Source organism: Mytilus californianus, unplaced genomic scaffold (genome assembly GCF_021869535.1).
Source record: "Mytilus californianus isolate M0D057914Y unplaced genomic scaffold, xbMytCali1.0.p SCAF_2, whole genome shotgun sequence".
Taxonomy (NCBI): Eukaryota; Metazoa; Mollusca; class Bivalvia; order Mytilida; family Mytilidae; genus Mytilus; species Mytilus californianus.
Window position 1 is genome coordinate 132,155,263 of NW_026262668.1, and position 25,112 is coordinate 132,180,374.

The 25,112-nt window shown below is 33.3% G+C and overlaps 1 protein-coding gene across 3 annotated transcripts in view; it reads left to right on the top strand.

Annotated features, from left to right (window-relative positions):
* LOC127731062 (solute carrier family 28 member 3-like) overlaps positions 1-25,112 on the top strand; it is a 170,779-nt gene that overhangs the window by 95,580 nt on the left and 50,087 nt on the right. The window contains exon 1 of one of the 3 annotated variants that reach the window (XM_052239869.1): positions 10,824-10,868. The exons of the other annotated variants lie outside the window; for them this stretch is intronic. The gene's annotated coding sequence lies outside the window, so the exon portion shown is untranslated. Of the gene's footprint in view, positions 1-10,823; positions 10,869-25,112 lie in introns of those variants that run through there. 3 annotated transcript variants of the gene reach the window in all.

A 25,112-nucleotide genomic window follows, 5' to 3' on the forward strand; every position in this document is an offset into this window, starting at 1 on the left:
CTGATATTGTCCATTAATAAATAGATAAATTAAATTATTGGTGTTCTTTGATATGCTGAATCTAACTGTGTATTTACATTTTGAATATTACCATAATAGGTAAAAGTCCAATTTTAAATTTTTCAGTTCTTTTACCACATTCACTTTGTTTCAGAAACTTATGCTGTGTCAAATATTTAATCACATTCCACATTCAGAGCTGTATCAAGCTTGAATGTAGTACATCTACTTAGTATCCGTAAGTGCCCCAACTGTTCATGATTCGACTTCTGCGGTCGTATCAAGCTGCGTCCCGCAGATCATTTTATTAAATTATTTTTCTTTGAGTAACATTACACGGTAACCATACCTTTATTCTATTGACCCCAAAGTCAACAGGCTTACACAATTGTCATAGTTGTTTTTAAAGAGGCATTGCCTCTACAGCAAGATTATTCAGGAAAAAAGGCACGTAGACATCCACAAATATTCCCGTGCAATGCCAGAAAATTACAAACCTGCTCCACATTATCTTCAAATAATACTGTTCGGTCATCAGTGAACGGAAGAATTTTTCTGTCTCCTTTTCACATGATATTCCTTGAAAAAACCCAAGCCTCATATATTTGTAATATGAACAGAACCGAAATGTGATATTCAATATGTGGAGCAAACCGGAATTGATTTTTTAAAAGTTTAATTTACCAACATTTAGAAAAACACAAACACAAAATTAAATTATTAAAATTCCAACCACTTCAAAGCGTCCGGAAGCAACCAAGACAATCACATTATCAATTTAAAGATATCCATAAAATGCGAACTGTCTTGGATTAAACTACTACAGACATCGTATCCCCTAGGTGTTAATGACAGTATCATTAGCCAAGGAATATAAAAAAGATGTTGTATTATTGCCAAAGAGACTCTCCACAAGAGACCAAATGACACATAAATTAACAACTATGGGTCACCGTACGGCCTTCAACAATGAGCAAAGCCCATACCGCATAATCAGATATAAAAGGCCCCGAAATGACAAATGTAAAACAATTCAAACGAGAAAACTAACGGCCTAATTTATGTACAAAAAATGAACGAAAAACTAATATGTAGCATATCAACAAACGACAAACACTGAATTACAGGAACATATCTTAAACTTCCTGTATTGATATCATGACTGTTGTTGATAAAAGACAACGCAACCAATGGTCTCATGGAGATCGCATTAACCACAATCAACGAAATATGCATCGTTCTAATTACCCCTTATCTACATTTCAAAACAATGGTAGACATTAATTATTATGCAAACTGGGTCAAATGCCAATTAGTAAATAGCACAATATTTATAACGAGTGTGATACAACATCGTTTTTCAGTCCAAAATATGAGTTTACACGTATCATTACAGCTTTCTGTCACCCATAGACTGTTCCCTCGAATTGACAAACCTGAAGCTCATATAAGATATTTTCTAAAAATAAAATACATTATCATTAATTTGTCTAGTATTTTTATTGACTCTACCGTTCAAAACCTTCATATTTTGACAACATAGAACCACCTTTAATTTCTTATATGTATACAAAAACCAGTTAAAGTTTATTTTTTTTAATTATATGGCAGTTACATAAGACGTCAGAATAGAAAATAATGCTCCTTCAACATGAGGCTGTAAAACATCGAAGTTTAGATATCATCACTATGGCCATGTAATTAAAGGGGACCTTAACATCGTTCAAGACTGAGAGGTTATACGCTTTCTGAAAAAAAAATGACCAATATATCGTTCATCGTCGAAAATAAATTGGAAAGTGTGTCATCAGGCCATTAGAGATGTTTTTTCATCCTATTGTAAAAATTGGTGTAAAATAGAGAAATCTGACAAAATCACTTGATTCCTATTTCAATATCAAAATGTCTGAATATTGTTGATATCCGCATATCACATTTGGAAAATAATTTAGAAATAAAAAAAAGTAAGTTATACACCCATTTCTAGGACTAAAAACAAAATTTAAGTACTCTTTAAACGTTTTGTGTTCGTACAGGCCGAGAACTATCTGTCGATACCTATATTTAGGCATTGCACAAGGTCATGTTTTTCTCTGACTGTTAATGACGGTTTTTATACTAAATCCATTGGATGATGGATGTGTACTGATTGATATTTTAGATACATTTTTTTATTATTAGCTGTAATTGGCTTTGAACTAACTGTCAGTAACTGCGAGTACTCTTAGATCTTTACTTAGTGTCTTTTTTGTTGTTTGACGTATAGATACGCTGCCACGTCCGGTCTGTGTTTTCGTTAGATGTTTTCTGGTATGTATCGATCTAATGAGTTAAGCCCTTTTCAACTGAATTTTTATAGTTTGTTCTTATGTTGTATTGTTACAGCACTGTCCCAGGAGGTGGTTTGGCGCCAACAAACCAGTTTAACCCCGTTCTATATGTGCCTGTCCCAAATCAGGAGTCTGTAGTTCACTGGTTGTCGTTGGTTCATGTCTGTCATATTTGTTTTTCGTAAATTGTTTGGTTATAAATTAGGCCGTTCGTTTTCTCAAATGATTTGTTTTACATTTTTTATGTCGGTTCCTTTTATAGCCGACTATACGGTATGTTTTTTTCTCATTGTTGAAGGCCATACGGTTGCCTGTAGTTGCTTAAATCCACTTCATTTTAAGAATTAATTTACTCATTCAACTTCATTCAAGGCCGTGCGCTCCACGTAGAGTCAAATAGAAAATAATCATGTCACTACCACAGGTCAGCTTAAGGTCTCCTCTGAAAATTTGAAAGTTCCTACTATGTATTGGCATCTTTAACTACACAGAAACCCGTTCATATTTCGTTTCCCCTCAGCTTCTACTAAATGTTTTACTGCTAATCTTTCTCGGCTTTCAACTTGTCCCCTTACTTCTTTTAAAAAAACTGGTTATCAATGTTTTATAATAAAGCATATGAAAATAGTGAAATAAACTATTTTGAAGTGTCATTAACTACTAGTATTTGGATGTTTTGGATAAATTAAGTGCTTTTGGTGGTCCGTTCGATTCGGTTGACCCAGTTATGATTTTTCAACTCTATACATAACAAAATCACATAATTGTATCGTAATTGGAGGTTTTTTTATCAAACAGATGCTCTCTAATTTATTTAAACGGTCCTTAAAGTTTAACAAATCTGGTTGCAGATTGCAGTATGTTTTTTTTTACTGGGGCCAATTTGGTGGTGACTTACAAAGTCTACCCTAATTATTTTACAAAGAATTCCGCTCAAACCAGTGATAGGGGCCTTCTTAATCTTGCATTGAGGTGAGAGTGTTTTTTTTTTGTTTTTTTTTTTTGCTCCGTTTTGAATGCCTCACTGTGACTTTGAGATGAAGTACAGCAATAAAAGGGCTGTTCCTTTGCATTTTGTGCGTGTTTTTTTTTTTTTTTTTTTTTTTGTTTGCTGTGCATGTACTGATTTTGTGTCATGGATGGATAACCTATAGCCTTTGTTTTTCTATGAGACGATTAAAGCTGAAAATTTAATTTTCTTCTTGACAACATATAATTATGTACGTTTCGGCAATACAGTTTATCGACAGGTTGTAGGTATTCCGATGGTTACCAATTGCGCCCTTGTAATAGCAGACTTGTTATTGTACTGTTTGAATCACGGTTTATGGCCAAACTCCGTCTAAATTACATTTAATTGATAAATTTAAAAACCCTTACAGCAACATTGATGATATTTTAGCTTTAAATAATCAAGAATTTTCGAATTTTACGGCCGGAATTTACTCGAAAGAAATAAGTTTCAATAAATCCAATACGGACAGCAATACTTTTCCTTTTCTAGAGATGGATATTTCAGTTTCACACGGGAAACTCTATTCAAAAATTTCGACAAAAGAGACGATTTTTCGTTTCCGATTGTTTATTTTCGCCTTTAGGACGGTGGTGTTCTTTCAGTCCCTTTTTACGGTGTGTATATGTCACAACTTGTTCCCTATGCCCGTGTCTGTAGTCGCGTTTTAGATGAACACAATTTATGTATAACTGATAAATTATTAAGTGAGGGATTTCGTTACCAAAAAAAAAATAAAACTTTGACCAAATTCTTTTATTATAGATACAAATATCTAGTTTTGAAGTTTGACTGTACCTGTAGAGTATCTAAAGCGGAATATTACATCCTAATTTTTACGGCGATGTTGTTTATACAGCCCGTAAATTTAGATACGATCCATGTAAACTAATTGACCCGTTGAATAAATTTATTCTTAAACGTTATCAATTTACCGCAGTGGTAAAATGTTTAAATATTGATTTTATTGGTATTAACATTGATTTTGTTTTTGAAAAATTAAAACATAGATAAATATATATTGCTGTATATGATCCTACATCCTGTCGATACTGTTAACTTATATTTGGGCATTGTACAAGGTCGTAGAATTGAGAATGGAAAAGATGAATGCGTCAAAGAGACAACAACCCGACCAAAGAGCAGAAAATAATCCAAGGTCACCAATTGGTCTTCACCACAGCGAGAACATCCTACACCCGGAGGCGGATTTCAGCTGGCCCGTAAACAATAATGTATACATACATTTCTCAGACTGTTTATAACGTCTTTATACTAAATCTGTTAGATGAATGATTGATATTTTAGTCTGGGATAACATGATATATTTATTATTGGTAATTGGCTTTGAACTAGCTCTCAGTAACTGCGAGTACTCTTATTTCTTGTGCTTAATGTCTATTGTTTTTTGAGCAAGTTGTTTTTTTTTTGCCTCATACCGATTTCTTGCATGAGGTCAGCTGATTGCAATTGATTTTTAAAGTTTGTTCTTATGTTGTTCTGTAACACCATTGTCCCGGGTTAGGGGGGTTGAGCGCTCACAAACATGTTTTACCAAAACTTCTTCCTTATGTGCCAGTACCAAGTCAGGGGCTTTTAATTCATTGTTTATCTTTTGTTCCTGTCTGTCATATTTGTTTTATCGTAAATTGTTTTGTTATATCTTTTGTTCATGTCTGTCATATTTGTTTTTCGTAAATTGTTTGGTTATAAATTAGGCCGTTCGTTTTCTCAAATGATTTGTTTTACATTTTTTATGTCGGTTCCTTTTATAGCCGACTATACGGTATGTTTTTTTCTCATTGTTGAAGGCCATACGGTTGCCTGTAGTTGCTTAAATCCACTTCATTTTAAGAATGAATTTACTCATTCAACTTCATTCAAGGCCGTGCGCTCCACGTAGAGTCAAATAGAAAATAATCATGTCACTACCACAGGTCAGCTTAAGGTCTCCTCTGAAAATTTGAAAGTTCCTACTATGTATTGGCATCCTTAACTACACAGAAACCCGTTCATATTTCGTTTCCCCTCAGCTTCTACTAAATGTTTTACTGCTAATCTTTCTCGGCTTTCAACTTGTCCCCTTACTTCTTTTAAAAAAACTGGTTACTAGTATCAATGTTTTATAATAAAGCATATGAAAATAGTGAAATAAACTATTTTGAAGTGTCATTAACTACTAGTATTTGGATGTTTTGGATAAATTAAGTGCTTTTGGTGGTCCGTTCAATTCGGTTGACCCAGTTATGATTTTTCAACTCTATACATAACAAAATCACATAATTGTATCGTAATTGGAGGTTTTTTATCAAACAGATGCTCTCTAATTTATTTAAACGGTCCTTAAAGTTTAACAAATCTGGTTGCAGATTGCAGTATGTTTTTTTTTACTGGGGCCAATTTGGTGGTGACTTACAAAGTCTACCCTAATTATTTTACAAAGAATTCCGCTCAAACCAGTGATAGGGGCCTTCTTAATCTTGCATTGAGGTGAGAGTGTTTTTTTTTTGTTTTTTTTTTTGCTCCGTTTTGAATGCCTCACTGTGACTTTGAGATGAAGTACAGCAATAAAAGGGCTGTTCCTTTGCATTTTGTGCGTGTTTTTTTTTTTTTTTTTTTTTGTTTGCTGTGCATGTACTGATTTTGTGTCATGGATGGATAACCTATAGCCTTTGTTTTTCTATGAGACGATTAAAGCTGAAAATTTAATTTTCTTCTCGACAACATATAATTATGTACGTTTCGGCAATACAGTTTATCGACAGGTTGTAGGTATTCCGATGGTTACCAATTGCGCCCTTTTAATAGCAGACTTGTTATTGTACTGTTTGAATCACGGTTTATGGCCAAACTCCGTCTAAATTACTTTTAATTGATAAATTTAAAAACCCTTACAGCAACATTGATGATATTTTAGCTTTAAATAATCAAGAATTTTCGAATTTTACGGCCGGAATTTACTCGAAAGAAATAAGTTTCAATAAATCCAATACGGACAGCAATACTTTTCCTTTTCTAGAGATGGATATTTCAGTTTCACACGGGAAACTCTATTCAAAAATTTCGACAAAAGAGACGATTTTTCGTTTCCGATTGTTTATTTTCGCCTTTAGGACGGTGGTGTTCTTTCAGTCCCTTTTTACGGTGTGTATATGTCACAACTTGTTCCCTATGCCCGTGTCTGTAGTCGCGTTTTAGATGAACACAATTTATGTATAACTGATAAATTATTAAGTGAGGGATTTCGTTACCAAAAAAAAAATAAAACTTTGACCAAATTCTTTTATTATAGATACAAATATCTAGTTTTGAAGTTTGACTGTACCTGTAGAGTATCTAAAGCGGAATATTACATCCTAATTTTTACGGCGATGTTGTTTATACAGCCCGTAAATTTAGATACGATCCATGTAAACTAATTGACCCGTTGAATAAATTTATTCTTAAACGTTATCAATTTACCGCAGTGGTAAAATGTTTAAATATTGATTTTATTGGTATTAACATTGATTTTGTTTTTGAAAAATTAAAACATAGATAAATATATATTGCTGTATATGATCCTACATCCTGTCGATACTGTTAACTTATATTTGGGCATTGTACAAGGTCGTAGAATTGAGAATGGAAAAGATGAATGCGTCAAAGAGACAACAACCCGACCAAAGAGCAGAAAATAATCCAAGGTCACCAATTGGTCTTCACCACAGCGAGAACATCCTACAGCCCGGAGGCGGATTTCAGCTGGCCCGTAAACAATAATGTATACATACATTTCTCAGACTGTTTATAACGTCTTTACACTAAATCTGTTAGATGAATGATTGATATTTTAGTCTGGGATAACATGATATATTTATTATTGGTAATTGGCTTTGAACTAGCTCTCAGTAACTGCGAGTACTCTTATTTCTTGTGCTTAATGTCTATTGTTTTTTGAGCAAGTTGTTTTTTTTTGCCTCATACCGATTTCTTGCATGAGGTCAGCTGATTGCAATTGATTTTTAAAGTTTGTTCTTATGTTGTTCTGTAACACCATTGTCCCGGGTTAGGGGGGTTGAGCGCTCACAAACATGTTTTACCAAAACTTCTTCCTTATGTGCCAGTACCAAGTCAGGGGCTTTTAATTCATTGTTTATCTTTTGTTCCTGTCTGTCATATTTGTTTTATCGTAAATTTTTTTGTTATATCTTTTGTTCATGTCTGTCATATTTGTTTTATCGTAAATTGTTTTGTTATAAATTAGAACGTTGTTTTTTCCCAATTGATTTGTTTCACATTTTTCATGTCAGGGCCTTTTATAGCCGACTATACGGTATGGGTTTTTATCATCGTTGAAGGTCGTACAGTTGCCTATAATTGCTACCATCCATTTCATTTGAACTTTGGTGGGTGGTTGTCTCATTGGCAAACATACCACATCTCCTTATTCATATGTTACTTCTCTTCCCAATTCGATATCTCCGGGGAATCCCATATGTAAATGTTTCATTCAAATCATGCAAGAAAAAAAATAAGTTACAATAATCCTACAACCATTTTTGAAAGACAAAAACAAACCATTTACTATATAGCTTTTGTTCCTCTATCCATAAGCTTTTAAATAGTGTATAAGGTTTTTCTGTAATGAGGGGCTGAAGGTTCGTAGCAGTCCATTTCATTATTCAGTTTCAGCTAGTTAAAATGTTCACGCCTATTTTGGCATTTAGGTCCTGCGTAACCCCTCTAATGGGCATTGCGGCACATATTGATTATAACCATTTTGTTCCTCAGTCGATAAGCTTTCAAATGGTGTATAAGGTTTCTCTGTAATTAGGGGCTAAAGGGTCGTAGCAGTCCATTCCATTATTCAAAATAACCTATTTCTTATTGTTAACGCTTATTTTGACATTTAAGTCCTCTGAAACTACTCTAATAGGCGTTGTGGGACATATTGACTATATACCTTTTGTTCCTCTATTAATAAGCGTTCGAATGACGTATAAGGTATATCTGTAATTATTGGCTGAAGGGTCGCAGCAGTCCATTCCATTATTCAAAATGCCCATTTCATTATTCAAAATTGGCTATTTCTTAATTTTCACGCGTATTTTGGCATTTAGGTCCTCCGTAACCCCTCTAATGGGCATTGCGGCACATATTGATTAAAACCATTTTGTTTCTCTGTCGATAAGCTTTCGAATGGTGTATAAGGTTTCTCTGTAATTAGGGGCCGAAGGGTCGTAGCAGTCCATTCCATTATTCAAAATAAGCTATTTCTTATTGTTGACGCGTATTTTGACATTATGTCCTCCGAAACTCCTCTAATAGGTGTTGCGGGACATATTGACTATATACCTTTTGTTCCTCTATTGATAAGCTTTCGAATGATGTATAAGGTATATCTGTAATTAGGGGCTGAAGGGTCGCAGCAGTCCATTCCATTATTCAAAATATCCATTTCATTATTCAAAATTGGCTATTTTTAATTTTCACGCGTATTTTGGCATTTCGGTCCTGCGTAACCCCTCTTATTGGCGTTGCGGCACAATCGATAAGCTTTATCTACAATCAGGGGATGAAGAATAGCAAAAATCCAGTGAAAATAAATTACAATGTATAGTATTTTGATTTTTATATATGTTTTGGTATTCAGGTCGTCCATACATTAAAACAAGGAATTTCTGTTAAAAATAGTAAGGGAAACTTACTAGTTTATCCTCCGAAACTAAATAAAAAATTAATAAAGATAAAAATTTCAAAGAGTGTTTTGATTTATTTTTTCTTAGATTAATTTGAATATTTGTTAAATAACACCAAAATGACGAATTCAGAAATACGGGATATAGGGTCACAGTAAAAAAATTAATTTTCGATTTCATTAATCACTTTTCAGCTTGAATACTGAAATATGAACTATTTCATTATTCATTATTCATTACTAAAGTTTGAATAATGAATAATGAACTATTTCATTATTCATTATTGAATTTTGAATAATGAAAAATGAATAATGGACGTACTTCAGCGTGGTGTATTGGATAGAGTTGTATGTACATTATATTCCACCTCATGAAACTGAAAACTACAACTTTGGCCCAGATCATTTCACTTCTATCAACAAATACTTGAATGAACCTCAACATGCTCAAAACCCTGACATTTTATTCTTGGATACATGATTTTTTTTATTAGTTGTTGGCTTTCAACTAGCTTTCCACTTGGTCTTCATCCGACCTACAATAAAACCCTTGACAAAGTGGGGTGTCCGTTTGGCTGTGTGGGATGTATAAATACGCAGTCACGTCTGGTCAGAATGGGGACGTTAAATCCGATGCCTAGGATAGAGAGAATGCCACGCTCTATGCACGTTGAGAACACTTGCAACAACTCTTTGAGGGGTCCGACGGTGGTCTACGCTGCTGAAAAATGCAAAATTTCTGTCCCTTTCCTATAAACCCTCATTTTCTAATGGCATTTCCAAATTTTCAGACCTTTATCCTAGACGACCCATATTACAGGACATACCTGTTATATTAATTGTAAACTTGTTTGTTTCCTGAACATGCATGAGCTATTTGCCAATCGCAACTTCGAGGACTCTCAGATCTACGTCGTGTAACGACCATAATTATTCAAATTCCTAAGCAAGTAGGGATTTTACAGTACAGGTTATCAGAAAATATGAATTTCTTGAATTTTGTTAGATAGTATGAACAGAACCAAGCTTCTACATAAGGCATCGACAATGTGTGATCATGTGTATGTATGTTTGTGAGGCCGGGGGAAGTTGAAGGTTTAAGAATCAAAAGATGAATGATCGATGCCTAACCCAAATGGTAGTCTTATTATGCAGTATTCTCAGTGTTTACGTACCAATTTTTTAATGAAGGATTGTAAATATGTACTGTCAACTGACCATGTTGACGTATATATCAATTATCCTCTATCAGAAAGGAATAGATTTGAAAATAATAAACAGGATGTACTGCTTAATTAAAGGGCTACGCCGATCTACGCTGGGCAGTTCATATTGTAAATGGAAACAAAAATAGAATTCCGATTGTACTGCGTTAATTCATCAGTTAGATGTTATTGTAAAATTATTTATAATTCTATTCATCAGTTAGATGTTATTGTAAAATTATTTATAATTCTTCGAACTTTTCTTCATGTATATCATCATGATAAAATCACCAGTAAATATTATGTTTTTTTACACAAAATGTGCAACTAAAAATGCTGATAACCGTTTTCCGTCGGGGCGCTTCCCCCACCTGAACCCCCTACCAGGGCTCTGCCCTGGACCTGAAGGAGGCCTTAAGCGGCCCCAAAACCCCCTGCCGGATCCCCTGCCTACAGTTTATTGGATACCTAGCTACGCCCCTGATAGTATATTACTTTTCCCACTTGAGTAGTTTTACATGTATAGTAATTACATCAACGACAGGATTTACTGAAAGGTTGAGTAGTCACCGAAAGAAAAATTAAATGTTCATCCAAATAGCTGAAATACACATATTCACCTGTGAACAGACAAAATAAAGGTAAGCCGAAACTGTTATCCCCAAGTTTAATTGTCTAATGATATGCTAATTATAAATATACATATTCTAATTCTGCTTATACAAATTGTTTGTTATTGTAAATGCAAAGTTTATAATGATACTTATGATTTGACAAATCAACAATCACAATTAATTCAGAAGAAAATACTGTTTACATAAAAACTTTTATTTAGGCTTTGCAGGTAGTCATATTAATATATACATATGTCAAGATTATAATAAAATTGCAATACCATGTGATCATAGATTGTAACTGACAAATAAACTCTGAATTAAAGAACTACTAAGAAGTATCTTAATAAATATAAAGTATGAAGCATAACAAAATAAAAATTCTATGAGATACAAATGAAATGTAAATTTCATACCCGCCAAACCGAAGGTCCGCCAAACAATCAAATCTAAGAAACTGCAAATTGCAACTTTTATAATAATTCTAAAATAATTTAAAGAGTAAGTCTACACCATCTTCTATAATCCAAGTCGAGGACTGGAACCTCGATCCCCCATCACAAGGACATGTGTACTAACCATTGTACAAACAAGGATGCATGATAGAGTCAACAGTGTAAACCCTCTGCAATAATAGATAAAAACAGGATCAAAAGTCTACTTTCTCTCATGTGGAGATTAAGAGTAAACCATTTCCTTAAAATAAGATGCAATTTACTAGTAAATTTGAATTTAAAATTCTAAATCAAATTTCAAACACAATCTAAATACTTCAAAAGATTTAAAGATGTGCAAGAGTATTAGCTATAAAGCTAAAAACCTTATTAAGACCAGTAGTGGACAAATGCAATTTGTCAATAGAAAACAAAGTGTTAATTGGCTTCCTCACTCTATTATAAAAAGTCTTCTCACATGCCATGTATCTGACGTTAGTAAGAGAGGAAGCCAACTGTTTTAGTACATTGTTAAAACTGATGACGAACAATTCAGAATGATTACAAGAGTGCACACGCTGGAATGTCTCGCCTTCTTTACTAATCACTGATACTATGTTGATAGTCCTAAATATAAAGCTTTATTACAACTGTCACATAAACTTAACATTAACCAAGAAAACTAAACATTAACCAATGAACCATGAAAATGAGGTCAAGGTCAGATTAACCATGCCAGGCAGGCATATACAGCTAACAATTCTTCCATACAACAAATACAGTTGACCTATTGCTTATAGTTTAAGAAAAACAGACCAAAACACAAAAACTTAAAACTGAGCAATGAACTGTGAAAATGAGGTCAAGGTCAAATAAAACCTGCGCGACTGACATATAGATCATAAAATATTTCCATACACCAAATATAGTTGACATATTGCATACAGTATAAGAAAAAACAGACCAAAACACAAAAACTTAACTATAACCAATGAACCATGAAAATGAGGTCAAGGTCAGGTGACACCTGCCAGTTGGACATGTACACATTACAGTCCTCCCATACATCGAATATACTTGACCTATTGCTTATAGTATCTGAGATATGGACTTGACCACCAAAACTTAACCTTGTTCACTGATCCATGAAATGAGGTCGAGGTCAAGTGAAAATTGTCTGACGGGCATGAGGACTTTGCAAGGTACGCATATACCAAATATAGTTATCCTACTACTTATAATAAGAGAGAATTTAACATTACAAAAAATGTTAACTTTTTTTTCAAGTAGTCACTGAACCATGAAAATGAGGTCAAGGACATTGGACATGTGACTGACGGAAACTTCGTAACATGAGGCATCCATATACAAAGTATGAAGCATCCAGGTCTTCCACCTTCTAAAATATAAAGCTTTTAAGAAGTTAGCTAACGCCGCCGCCGCCGGATCATTATCCCTATGTCGAGCTTTCTGCGACAAATGTCGCAGGCTCGACAAAAATCACATGGCCTGGGTAATATTGAGGATAAAATAATTACACAATCTGGATTACAAATTCTCAATTCATGTATAATATCACGAATGTATTTTTCAAATACATTAGTATTAATATTAAATAGATCATTTGTACCCACATGTACAATTATATTGTTAAAATGGTACCAGGTGAAAACCCTGTTTTTTAATTTCTTTAAAAGCATTTCGCAACTCAGACCACCAAAGGCCTGAAGTTGCGTATTCCCCATCTCCGGAAGATACTTTAAAATTGAATCTGATATTACTATACTGGGTTTACCACATGCCTTCAAACCTACAATATAATATAACTTATTAACTACTAATAAAATTATAATTCCAAATAAAATCAAAGCACGAAAGCGCTGTAAAGGCAGTTAATTACAGGTTGTGTGTATTTTAAGTCCAGTTATATCATTATCTTGCATAGTACAGTGTACTTATCAGAGGTGGCTTTCAGTATTTAAGATTTAGAGTTCTCTAATGATATTGAATAAGTTTTATGAATGTCATATTCTGAGCACTATATGAAGGCGATTGTTCTCACTTGTTTATGAACTAGTGCATTATGTCCAGTTTGTACCTTTTTTATCTATGTTTATAGTCAAATTAGTCATCAAAGGTACCAGGATTATAATTTAATACGCCAGACGTGTGTTTCGTCTACATAAGACTCATCAGTGACGTTCAGATCAAAATAGTAACAAAGCCAAACAAGTACAAAGTTGAAGAGCATTGAGGACCCAAAATTCCAAAAAGTTGTGCCAAATACGGCTAAGGTAATCTATTCCTTGGATAAGAAAATCCTTAGTTTTTTCATTGGCAATCATAACACATCTCCTTATTTATATAATGATCTATATTCAACGACCTCAGGTACAAAAAAAAATGTATGTAACTAAACTATGATGGGAAACCTTTGACTTCTTTCTTTATATAAACTTTTGATTTGGTACCATAGAACTATGTAGAGTAAATGTACATTGCAACATGTCAACTCTTTCAACTCCAAGCCTTCCCTTTGTGGTATGGTACCTTGCAGTACAATTTCAGAGAGATCCATACACTTGAACACATGTTATTGTCTGGAAACTAGAAAAATGCATGTTTTTTGGCCCTTTTTGGTCCCAAATTCCTAAACGTTTAGGGCAATTACCCCCAAACTCAAACCCAGCTTTCCCTTTGTGATATGGAACCTTGTAGTACAATTTCTGAAGATCCATACACTTACACACAAGTTATTGCCATGAAACTAGAAAAATGCTTGTTTTTTGCCCCTTTTTGGTCCCTAATTCCTAAAATTTGGAGGCAATTACCCCCAAAATCAATCCTAGCATTCCCTTTGTGATATGGAACCATGTGATACAATGTCAGAGAGATCCATAGACTTACACACAAGTTATTGTCATGAAACTAGAAAAATGCTTGTTTTTTGCCCCTTTTTGGCCCCTAATTCCTAAAATTTGGAGGCAATTACCCCCAAAATCAATCCCAGCATTCCCTCTGTGGTATGGTACCTTGCAGTACAATTTCAGAGAGATCCATACACTTGAACACAAGTTATTGTCTGGAAACTAGAAAAATGCTTATTTTTGGCCCCTTATTCCTAAACTTTTTGGGCAATTACCCCCAAACTCAATTCCAGCTTTCCCTTTGTGATATGGAACCTTGTAGTACAATTTCATAAAGATCCATACACTTACACACAAGTTATTGCCATGAAACTAGAAAAATGCTTGTTTTTTGCCCCTTATTCCTAAAATTTGGAGGCAATTACCCCCAAATTCAATCCCAGCATTCCCTTTGTGATATGGAACCTTGTGATACAATGTCAGAGAGATCCATAGACTTGCACACAAGTTATTGTCATGAAACTAGAAAAATGCTTGTTTTTTGCCCCCTAATTCCTAAAATTTGGAGGCAATTACCCCCAAAAATCAATCCCAGCATTCCCTTTGTTATATGGAACCTTGTGGTACAATGTCAGAGAGATCCATACACTTACACACAAGTTATGTCTGGAAGTTACAAAAATGCTTATTTTTGGCCCCTAATTCCTTAACTGTTGGTACCATAACCCTCAAAATCAATCCCCACTTTCCTTTTGTGGTATTGAAACTTATTTTAAAATTTCATTGAGATCCATTCACTTAAACTAAAGTTAGAGTGCGAAAACTAATGGGTCTTCGGACGACGACGACAACGTCATACCAATATACGACCTGCAGAGGTACTTCCCTGAACAGCTGGGGCAAAAATGGACACAATATTCAAGCTTGATACAGGTCTGAATTTGGATTGTAATTAAATATTTGACATATTATAGTTTCTGAATAAATGTAGTCAATGAACTTGAAATCGGTTATATGAATTGAATTTATATTCAATTAAAGATTTCTTGCTGTTGTGCAATACACTGTGCTGTTGTGCAATACTTAATAAATCTGTTGCTTGACTATAAACAAATAAAGTTCAATTTCTTCTCAATGTCATATTTGAAATTTATGAAAATCAATAGGGAGATTACATCAATAGCTATAAATAATTCACCAAAGTTTCATGTGAACTGCTTAAAGCATTTTTGAGTTGTTGTCCAAAAACTGGAAAATCCCCCCTTTTTTAATGAATAAAACCCCATAACTCAGAAATGTAAAATCTATAATTTATAAAATTCTAAAGGGAGCTTACGGATTGATAATTTAGTCTTAGATGCAAGATTTTTTTATCAGTTGTTAGTGGCTTTGAACTAGCTGTCAGTAACTGCTAGTACTCTCAGATTTGTACTTAGTGTCTTTTTGTTGTTTGGATGTACAACTACCCGACCACGTCCACTTGTATTTGTATTTATCCATCTGATGAGTTTAGCCTCTTTCAACTGATTTTTGTAGTTCTTTCTTATATTGTACTGTTTCACCACTGTCCCAGGTTAGGGGGAGGGTTGGGATCCCGCTAACATGTTTAAGCCCGCCACATTCTGTATGTACATGTATGTGCCTGTCCCAAGTCAGGAGCCTATAAAAGTGTAATTCAGTGGTTGTCGTTTGTTTATGTGTTGCATATTTGTTATATTTGTTCATTTTTTTACATAAAATAGGCCGTTAGTTTTCTTGTTTAAATTGTTTTACATTGTCATTTCTGGGCCTTTTATAGCTGACTGTGCGGTATGGGCTTTGCTCATTGTTGAAGGCCGTACTGTGACCTATAGCTGTTAATTTCTGTGTCATTTGGTCTCTTGTGCATGTGTGGAGAGTTGTCTCATTGGCAATCATACCACATCTTCTTTTTTATATTTACATCAACAGATATAGAAAATTCACCAAAGTCAAGGTGAGACAACAAAACTTATTTGTAAGATCTCTGAAATTTTTTACAGGGTACGAGTTTTTCTCATTGTTGGAGATTGTACGGTGACAGTAACACCTGTAACTGCTTAAACCCATTTCTTATGCACTTTAGTTTGATAAACTCACTGAATATCATACCACATCTCCTTATTTTTATATGCATTACAATTTACATGTGCATGTAATTGTAAATATATACATGTATATATCAGAACAAAATTCATTGCGTCACTTTTATTTATGCATCCTTTGGCACAATACAAGTTCTAAAATTACACAACATAAAACAACTAAATGTTATTTCAGATGAAAGTTTTGTTTCAGTTCCATTCATAGGATTTATTAGAATTTTGTATGTTTTGCCAAGTCCAATAATTCGCTCTATGTGACATAGAGACATAGTTGACTAAACCACCAGGTGTCGAACATTCAAGAATTTTCAGTGTTTCTGTTTTTATTTGATGAAAAGGTTGCCTGAGCTCTAGGAGCTTTAGGTTTTATCACGGGATATTCTGTGCTGTCAATAATAATCCAAGTCGTAGGAAACTTTAATTTGAAGTTGGATGGTGAAAAATACCTGACTAAACCACTAGATGGCCAAGTGTTAGCCTCACACCACTGTTTAGACATAAAAACAATCCATGTATACACAATATTCTTAACACTAGATTCAATCTAGAATCTAGACAGTTCAAAGTTGGTTGTATGATGCCTCAATTTCATCAAAGTCATAAAAAAACTGATTTTCAACTGACACCCTATCAATTTGAAAATATATGTATCTCAAACAATGTGCTGCTGGACCAAGTGTGGTCAAAACAAAAAAAATTTAGTATAAAACTCTAAACCGGTATAAAAATGCATGGCTGTGTCACGTGTCTTCATTTCAAAATTCTCTGCTGAAAACATAGACATTGATGGTGTTTGCGTAATTCCATCTGTGAAGCTCAACATTAGCTCGGCAGTTGGTGGTGGACAGTCATAAATCCTTTCTGCAGTATGAATGACTTCTTCAGGAAAACCAACTTTACAATCAAAACTTTCCTCTAGATTTCTACTACAATATTCATCAAGTTTAGTTCTTTTGTTTTCACAGGAAACTGCCCTGATTTTTCTTTTTGCGGACGATTCAGTCTCTTGCTTGGTCCAGGAAAATAGGCTGGGAATTGCAGTAGACTTTAGTCTCTGTATGGTGGGTTTGCGCCCTGAAAAAGGTTATAAAACATGAGTTTTTTTTATAATTAAATGAAGTTCCATTAGCAATGTATACTTTGTACTACCTGGCGAAATATTAACTAGATTTATTCATTACAATCTGGATAAAACTATGTTTGCCTGATTCAATGTATGTTATGTAAATCCAAAGGACAAACAATGAGAGACTTATGCAACAAACGTACATTGTTTGTACATAAATAACTATAATATAGATGAGAGCATGTCACTGTTTTGTTCCTGTTAACATTGTCATTGATATTTTTCAAGAAAGTCTATGAGGCATAGCTTATGCATTCCTGTCATTACTACATTAGCATAATTACTGCTAAAATAATTCTCAGTATGATATACCTCTTGTAAGAAATCATTATAATTGTAGCAATCACCAAAAAATCTCAAACAGATCACATTGAATCGTAATCCAAAAAATTATGACGTCTTGAATTACCCACCCCCTTTTATTCTATAACGATAATTGCGGTTGAAACAGACTTTGGTTTATTCGCATGGCGATTACATATATAACTATATATTTCACAAAGAAAATAGAGTTTTACCATGAATAGTTTCCTGCACGTAGTCTTTTTCAGTAAAACGTGCCTTGCAAACAACAGCTGATTGAGATGGACTTCACGATATCATCGTGTTCTCGTCCAATCTGCGTATGGGCCATGGCGTTGATCCAACTTTTCCTTCTTTTTAAGTCATTTGGAAATGCATGTCCTCCTCTTAAATGACATCCAGGTACACAACAACAAGTACTTGGCATCGTTAATTAAAAATATAACTGACATAGTTGCACAGTGCAGAAACCGGAAGTAGAGGAACAGGATCCGCTACCACGGCGCCACCTATTCAGGAACGATAATTTGCTACTTTATATAACTGCGAAAATAACGTTGGACGGGTTCACGTGCATAAACAGAAATGCGCTTTAAATTGTATAATATAATTCATGTTCAGTCGACCTTTAATTATTCTATCAACGACTGAAATGATTTATAAACATCTAGATTGCAGATAACACTCGAAATTAACCCGAGCTCTTTCCACACGGAATTCAAATAATTCTAGTTTGTCAATCGGTTGACTGCTTATAATGCAAAATACTAATATATCAAAAGTTTTTAAATCTAACAAAACACAATGATCGTTTCTCTATTTCCCAATGTAAATGAAATGAAACAAAAAACATTTTATATCGCAATAACTTAAGGAGAGAATTCAACATTTCCGGATCTACTTGGAGTCTAATGACCCCCCACGTAGATAAGTTGGATATCGCGGAAGGAAGGATTAACCCGGCAACTAGAAAGGCATTAAAGCACTGCCTTTAAAAACATATATCACAGTCTACAAATCATTTTTGACGAGCCTTGCATCTTATCAGCTAAACCATATCTAAGATACAATTTATAGGCGTCACTCTTCCAACCTTCTTGTAATTGAATGAGTTCAGAAGATACACCACATTGGAATGCCCAAGTTGCACCTCCTCTTCTGAAGCTATGAGATGAGTATCTTGTTGGATCTAATCCAATTTTCTTAATAATGTTTTTTAAAAAAGTGTGTAACATATTGTAGAACACTGGCTTAATTTTTCTACCAGATAATACAAGAAAAGCTGGGGAAGATGCTGAAACAGGAAATTTTATGCACATGGCCTTGAAGGCACTAAATGCACATAACGGAGAGGATAAATTTTAAATAATTGGTATTTCTAAAACTCTCTCCCCAAATTGTATAGTCTTAGACCAATGAAACTGAACTAATAAATAATCTTTAAAAACTGAAATATTTTCTCTATGCAAACATTTAGAGCTAGCATCTACTGTCCCAACTAAATTGGATTTTCTACATATCAAATAGAAAGCAAAATGAAAAATGCACCAATATGTGTAACTATTGACATCATCAAAATCTAATTCTTCCCTTATTTTTAATAAAATACTAGGTGTGATTGGAAGAGCTGCCCAAACTGTGTGGGGATTGCATTGTTTTAATCCCGTCATAAATAATCAAAAATGAAATGACTCAAAATGAATAAAAGGTAGATCAAAAAGTAAATGTAACACCTCAACTCCATTCAAATAATTTCTGATTGAGTCTACACTTTTAAATGATCTACTTAAAAACTGTGCAAACAAGCAAAGTGTTTTTAAATCGCAAGGCAATGTTTTTAAATTATAAATATGACAAAACAGAAAAAAGGCTTTCCACTGTATCTTTAAATTTTTTCTAGTTCCTGATGCATGTGCAGATTTCAAAGATTCTTGTGCTTGTGTTTTTAGCATGTCGAGATCTACAGATAAACTAAGTTCACCAATTGTGACAGAATCTGAAAAAAATTAAATCTACATTAATATGTTGAAAATTTCTACCTTCAATTGATTTATAAAACTGCATAGGGTAAATATCTGACAAACTCCATCTGGACAACATATCAGGTAACCTATTATCAATACCTAGATATAGGAAGATGTGGTATGAGTGCCAATGAGACAACTCTCCATCCAAGTTACAATTTATAAAAGTAAACCATTATAGGTCAAGGTACGGCCTTCAAAACGGAGCATTGGCTCACACCGAACATCAAGCTATAAAGGGCCCCAAAAAATTACTAGTGTAAAACCATTCAAACGGAAAAACCAACGGTCTAATCTATATAAAAACGAGAAACGAGAAACACGCATGAACTACATAAACAGACGACAACTATTGTAATCAGATTCCTGACTTAGGACAGGTGCAAACATTTGCAGCGGGATTAAACGTTTTAATGGTACCAAACCTTCTCCCTTTTCTGAACCAATAGTATAACATCACAACATAGAAAAACACACTATAAAATATCAATTGGAAGGCTTAACTCAATCAAAAAACGTAAATTAACACACAATGAACGAATAAATTTGACCTGTGACACCTGAATGCAAACACACAGTCAATAAAAAATTACAAGGGATAAATAATTTAAGTCAAAAGTAAATAAACAGGTTTAAACAAAGTTAAAGTATGATATCACTGTGAAATTTTAAACAATTTTTAGAAAATCATCACTTTTGAAGAAACCTGCGTCATATTATACACAGGTAAATGAAAATAATTTTGTTGTTAAGTATACTTCTTCTTTGTGTATAAAATCTTTTATTTAGGAATACCAAGAAATTTCTTAAATATCAATAATACTAATCTAACACTTGGTACATATGGGGTGAATATCAACAATAAAAATATAAAATTAGTGCTAGATAAAACTTCCTGTACAGGTCCAAGAACAGCATATAAGGAAAAATGAAATAATTTTGATGTTCATAGTACGAAGAAGTGAAAATTTGTAGTAAATTAAATACCAAATAATCAAAGCTGGTATATAGACAAGATCCATGTTAACATTAAATAACAAAAAAGCATTACAAATAGTATCAACAGGTCAAATTAAAAAGAAAGTACGATTTGAGAGTACTCGCAGTTACTGACAGCTAGTTAAAAGCCAAAACAATTAATAATAAAAAATCATGCATCAGAGACTAAAATCAACTAAAATACATCCCAGGGATTTAGTATTTAAACGTCATGAACAGTCAAAGAAGACATGACTTGTGCAATGCCAAAAATAAATGTATCGACAGGTAGTAGGATAGTTAGGAGTGACTTCTTTATAGATAAAAATGAACGTGTGTGAGTCTGTATACATCCCGTTTGAAAAGAAAATACAAATTTAGTTATGTTTTAATTTGCTAATGACAAAATCGATATTAGTGCCAATGTAAACTATATTCAGAGATCTAATTACAACATTGGTACGATAACCCTTACTAATAAGTTTGTTTAAATGATTTCTGCGCTTTAAGTACAATATTACCATAAAATTTAGGATGTGAAATACCATTTTTAATAAGTTTTCTACAGGTACAGCCAAATTTACTAATCAAATCTTAGTATCTATGAAACCGTCTATATGAATAGCTCTTAATTCACATTCTTTAATTGCACAAATAAAACATATTTCTCTAAGACATGCTTGTAAAAAACGACTCCTTGATTTCCCTTGATTAATAACTTGAACTGAAACCATATTATCACACTGAATGCATATCTTTCTGCCTTTCAGTCCCCACAACTTCAAACAAACAATAACTGACAATAATTCCAAAGCATTTATATGCAAGTTTTGCTGGACAATGAAATCTGGAAACACACAATGAAAGAACTGTCCATTCGAAAACCCCCACAACCAACCAAACATGCATCTGAAGCCATATACTCGTCCGGTTCTGTCCATTCTTGAAGATTCAACAGTGAAACACCATTATATATCTCCAAGAATTCTGACCACCAGAGAAGATCATGCTTCAATTCCAAGGAAACCTCTAAAGCACAATCCTCATTTTTAAACTCCATAAGAAAATTTAAAATTCTTGATATAAAAATACGACCTGGACGAACACAACTAGCAATAAAATTCAGTTTTCCTATTAAGGACTGTACTTCTTTTAAAGATGAAGTGTCTTTATTTAACCAAAATGAAACTAAGTAAAAAATCTCCACCAATCTATCAGGAGTGACTTCCATTGTCATTTTCTCAGTATCAAACCAAACACCTAAAAAACTCATTCTGTGAGAAGGACTACTAGCTTTCTCTACAGATTCTTCCAAACCACAGCTATCTAAAACCCATTTCAATTTTTTATATGAAATATCTGCTTTTTCACTAATTTCAGCACCAGCAAAATCATCTAAATAATTTATCAAAGATATATCATGGTTTTTGGCTATAAATCTGACAGCATTAGTCACTGTCTGACAAATGAAAGCTCTTGATTTTAAACCCAAAGGTAAAACTCTATCAACAAAATAATGACCGTTCCAGGTAAACCAATTAAATTATAATCTTTTGGATCAACTGGAATTTGTCTATAGGCTCGGCGTAAAAAATTTACAGAATTTACTAATTTCAATAAAATTATCCACATTAGGATAATTTAGTTCTATATGTTTACCTAAATAAACATTTTTATCAATTCCATCATTGACTGGTTTACCCTTTGGAAAACTCAAATCCATGATAACTCTCCTTTCTTCCGAGTTTGCTTTTGGCACAGAATTCAAAGGAGATATTACCAAATGATCACTAAATGGGTTTGATGCAAAAGGACCTAGTACAGCACCATAACCTACCTCCTTTTTGATATATTTATCAATATCTTTGGCAAAATCCCTTGCCCCACTATGATATTTAGCAATTTTATTGTTTCCAAATTCCTCAAATTTTCTATCAAAACCTAAAGGCCAACCAAATTCTAACATATCACAGACGTCTTGGTCTTCATAATCACATAATTCTTGTCTCCAAAACTTAATACATAATTTAGAATAAACTGGAACTTTAAATAAATCAAAATTATATCCTGATACACCAATGAAGGAATTATGCAAATTCAAAAGAGAATTTTGTTCTGGTAAAATTACTTCAAATACTGCAATACACAATTTACAATGATCTTTCTTATGTAAACATGAATTTTGTAGTCAGGCTTTTTTATTCGGCAATTGTCTGAACACTCAGGATGTGTTTTTTGGATATTATCTTTTTGCCATCATGAAGCACATATGTGATGCACAGTTCTAGTTATACCTGTGATGACAATTGTGTGAGTTGAGTTGCTATGTTCACATTTATTGCGCTGATATTTAACGCAAAACCAAATTTGCTCTTTACCAGTTTGATTTTTGGAGACTGATCTAAAATTGGCTTGCCTCACTTCTTTTGGCAAACTTTTATCCACTTAACATTACATTCTCTAACATCTGTGAGTCATCAGACCATGTTTTTCTACCTAACTCAATAAGTCTTAACCAGGCAGCATAAAGTTCTAATACAGATGCCCAGTGATAAATGGAACTAAAATAGGCAATTTTCTGTAATAATTTTAAACGTCCTTCTTTTTCAGATTTGTTTTTGCAGAAATTATTTATAATTTCAAGTTCTCCTGCAACAAGCATTTTAAAATTCAATTGTTTAAACTCCAAATTTTTACTCACATACTCATACTGTAAAAAACTATGTGGAAAAAAACTGTGGATTTATAACTTTATCTGCAGATTTTATTTTAAGTCCTGACTTTAACTGTTTACTCTTTTTCTTTGACGATAATTTAGATGACAATTCATAATCAGATGAATCCTCAGAGCTGGAAGTTAAACTTGTTTCAGATTCAGACTCGGTACTACTGTTTCCTCTCAATACAGATTCAGGCAACTGTACTACCTTCTGAGATTTATAATCAGAATGTTTTCTCCTATGTTGACTAGTTTTAGAACCAGAACCCTTAGCTAAATTTAATTTCTTTAATTGCTGCAATAACTCTTGTTCACTTGTAACTTTTTCACTTTTAAATTTAACATTTTTATTTTTTGAAGTTTCAACTAGCTCGGACTTTCCACTAAAATTTGTGTCAAAGTCCAAACCTAACCTCTTCATTTCATCATTAACAACTTTATTTAATTTATCGTTAGATCTTAAATTCGTTAATGTGATCTCACCCTTTGACTTCTTGGACTTCTTTTTATGCTTTTCTTCAAACTTTGACATCCCATCTACTTCCGCTTCTAACTCTTTAATCCGCTTCTTGAGCTGATTCCCTCTTGAGTCGTTGTTTCTTTTCTTCTAGCAACTTAATTCTCAACTCCAGATCTTCATCAGACTCATGTTGCTTTAACTCATCACTCTCTTTGCTCGTTGTTTTATGTGGTGTAGTGTTAATTAAAGCAGCGGCCTCGTTCAATTTGTTCGACTCATCATCCGACATAAGGTCTAGTATATCGTCTTCCTCTGCATGAAGTTGCAACTCATCCCGATCCGAATTACTATCGGCCATTTTCTGAAATATATACTCAAATGCCATGTCATCTATACCAGAAGTTCCAAAATTATTAAAATTTTTATAATCTACTGTCGCGACTTTTCTCTTAGGACAATCCATAATTTACGGAAATACTAGATAAAAGTAACAAAAACTGTATAAATCTCAACGACGACGACAAGCGTTGATAAAAAATGAACAAACGACGAAATGCTCAAATTAAAAAAAGAATATCGACAATTCGCTATAAACTATAAGTGTTTCTGAAAAAATGAACAAACGACGAAATGCTCAAATTAAATAAAAAATATCGACGATTCGCTATAAACTAAATAGATTTTGAAAAATGAACAAACGACGAAACACAATGTTCATTAACAAATTAACTACGCTGATAAAAGTTTCAACGACAAACTGAGACATATTTAAACATAAAAAAATTTGACTACCTGTTTTTTGGTGTTTCTGATAAGTGATAATTCTACTACTAAATAGAGTTTAATGGCGACTACCCTTGCGGGTATTGCGCCAGATTACCTTATATAAAAACATTTCAAATAAATGTTTTAAAATTTATTATTATTTAGGAATTAACCTGTATTATATATTCATATTATAGTAAATTGTGAGTTTTTTTTTTTTTTTTTTCCCTTAAATTTAATCTTTATATTTAAATCTGAACTATGGTGTGTATTTTAATTATCTTAATTATCTTGTGGTTAATTTATAGTGAGAAGAAAAATTTTTGTGGACTTATTTTTCTGTTATTTGTAACTTAGCCTGCTTTATTTATAAATATTAAATGATTTGGTAAGTAGGTGTGTTTGTTGTTTATACATGAGAACTGTAAGTATCAAATACTCTTGGATAGACATATCTGACTTTTCCAAATAT